This window comes from Lepeophtheirus salmonis, chromosome 9 (assembly GCF_016086655.4).
Source record: "Lepeophtheirus salmonis chromosome 9, UVic_Lsal_1.4, whole genome shotgun sequence".
NCBI lineage: Eukaryota > Metazoa > Arthropoda > Copepoda > Siphonostomatoida > Caligidae > Lepeophtheirus > Lepeophtheirus salmonis.
The window spans coordinates 25700509-25703549 of record NC_052139.2 but is presented as its reverse complement, the minus strand read 5'-3'; the positions used below and the strand labels follow the sequence as shown (position 1 = coordinate 25703549).

Sequence of the window (3041 nt, the reverse complement as noted above, 5' to 3'; positions counted from 1 at the left end):
AAAATGCAAGGAAATTGTATTGCAATAATATTACCCACACTTTCAAGGTACTCCCTTGGGGGATGGAACAAACAAATACATATGTTTAGATATTTGTTATAAATAAAATTAAGCGAGGGCAATTTTCTCAAGGACAATCTTCAACAAGGAATTTTCCTCAGGGCAGTTTCTTGAAGAGAGAACATATGAGTATAAAATAATCACGAGTGTTGGAACGACTAATTCTAAGGATTTGTTGTGGAGTTATATGTGGGACTCGTAGCAGCGACCCTGGAATGTATTTGCCCGTGAAGGGGAGGGGTAAATTATATAATTGGAATGGTGTTGTCATCAAGAGAGCCTGCATGATTTAGGGAGGCGGGATATAGGGACTTTTTTTACAGGATGTTTTTACTTACAATTTTCAATTTGAGAAACAAGTTTTTTAATTGAAGAAAAGTTGGCAATTTTTACTCCAGTACTTTTTTCAAAAAAATTTATTATTGAAACCATAAACATTCTACAAAAGTGGGAGGTCAATGGCCCCTTCTGACACCACTAACTCGGAGTAGAATTATGGATCGTCATTGGAGTTATTCCTGCTTATATCATTGCTAGCTATCGAGTGGAGGGTTATGTTTATTTCCTTTATCTCACAGCTGCTTACAGCCAAACTTCATGACAGCTTAGCTACTCTCCCCCAACATTCTTTAAATATTCAGCGTTATTTTTTGGATTGTTTTTTTATGTAGCGTTGGTCATATTTGAACCAATTCTACTTATTTATGTAATACTTCTTTTTTCTTGGCCTTTATTGGGCAGTCATATCACGTTGTTAACCTTTAATGTATCACACAACCTTTCATCGGAAAAGAAACAAAAACAAAAAGGCGGGAAAACATCTGGTACTTAGCCAAATAAGTCACCCATACCAACTGCTATATATACCTCATGTACTCTCGGACAAATCACCGTCAGATTATTTATTCACCATTTTCAAAATGAATTATGTATAAATATTTCGTCATATTAAAATGTACATAGTATTTTATTCCATACTGATTAATAATATTGCTTCTTAGTACATTCTATTAAAAGTGTAGCTATAAATTTGTATTTCTATAAGATAGCCAAAATTTCTTCATAGAATTTATAAAAAAAACCGATATATATATGCTATATAAACAAGAAGGGCAGATCACCCAGAAATTGTATTCCTGTTCTTTTGGAAATCAAGTATGAGTATATAATAACTTATTTTTTATTTTATTTGTCAAAAAGAATACCTAATGGAAGAGCCATGACGTAGGAAGGGAGAGGAGGGAATCGAAAGCTGACAACAAAATACGTTGTGCATTTTTGTGTTAGCGAGGTAACACGTTGATATATTTTCAAATTTTCAAAAAAAGAAACATGCATGAGTTATCTTCAACCGAAAAAACCATTATATATATTATATTTAAAAGAGGGCATTCCTACTTAGCAGCTGACACCCACAGTGTCTTCTCATTCTATTTTAACTCCAAGTAAGAAGTATAAAGCTGGAGCCAGAAGAAAGCTTCTTCTGGGGATTTGATCCCGGATGGGAGTGGAAAAGGAAGTTGTAGATATGTATAGGAAATCAATTTGAGAAAATCGGGAGTGGATCCGGAGATGGAAGTCAAGTGTTGGATCCCTTCAAAGACTCTGGACGGCTCAAAATCAAATTAACGATTCTCACAAGTATCCGTGGTGGCATGACTGCCAATAACCTGAGGAAAACGAGTAAAGAAAAGGAAGTCGTGACTATGGCCAAGTCCTTGATCAAGACTTGGAAGAAATGCCAAAGAAAGACTCTGAAGAGGAGAGTAAAAAGAGCCCTCAATGCCAAGTTCAATAGCCTTTCCAAATCCCTCCCCTCTAAAATGAATATCGCAACAACGGATGATGTACGACTTCAATGTCGTGAGATGTTGACCCTTAAATATGTACGAAGTGGTTTACCGGATGGTATTTGTAATTCTCCTGAAGACTCGCAGATTTTTTCAAATTCGATCACATGTTTTTAATTTGCAGGATATGAAGAAACCTGCTCTTCGAGAGAACGTTCTTAGAGGTATTATAGAGCCATCCAAATTCGCTGTCATGACAGCAGATGAAATGGTATCCAACGAAGTGAAGAAAAAGAGAGCAGATTACGTAAAACAAGGGATTGATGCGTCATAACTTGTTCAAATATAAGGAACTAAAACACATCTTCTAAAGTGTGGTTAATGTTTGAAGAGGTATTGTACCTACAATCACATACATCCAAACTCGAAATGATGATGAACCTATGACCATCTTTGTGTTATGTTACGAATGCAAAAACAGATGGAAGTTCTGTAAAACTAAACTAAGAATATATCCTACCCCCTTTAATAAGTGTTTTATTTATCCATCGCCTATATTATTTAATATGTATTTGTATATATTTAGTATTAGTAATTTTAAAACAGTAAATTATTTCTTCTCTCTCGTAATTGGTTACAATGCGTTCAATACAATTGATCCAATTTAGTAATTCGACTTTATTAAATCAAAGTAAAATAAATTATGTTAAAAAAAAATTTTTTTTTAAAGAGGACATTCCCACTAGAAATGATAAGTTGCACTACTAATCATTTATAGAATTCTCCATCATACAGCAAATAGGGCATTCTCCAAATAGTATTTATAAAATTTACTTCCGACTTCGTGGATACCAGATAATTTACCAGAAATAAACCATTTTTTCTGCCAAAGTACGAAGATTACGTCTAAAAATTCTGATACTTCATATCTATATATGTTTATTTCGATTTTTCTGTATTTCAGATATTCAATAAAAGGGTCCTGTCTAGGGGGATTGAGTACACTTTTGTGGGAATTATTCTGGAATCGTTGGTAACTTCGATATGAATGGCACAATAAGGGGTATTTGAACTTCCATTTTCTTGAGAAATATACAATAAAAGTGCTATTTTATTTACAATGGAGGGGTATATAGCCGGGTCAGCAACGATATAATATTGAAGTAAAAAGTTGTGATCGTTTTTTTGTTT

General features: G+C 33.9%; 1 pseudogene; it reads left to right on the top strand.

The window, feature by feature from the left end:
* Nucleotides 1-1284: 1284 nt before the first annotated feature.
* On the top strand, nt 1285-2730 carry LOC121124774 (transcription elongation factor S-II-like; annotated as a pseudogene).
* The last annotated feature ends 311 nt before the right edge of the window (nt 2731-3041 follow it).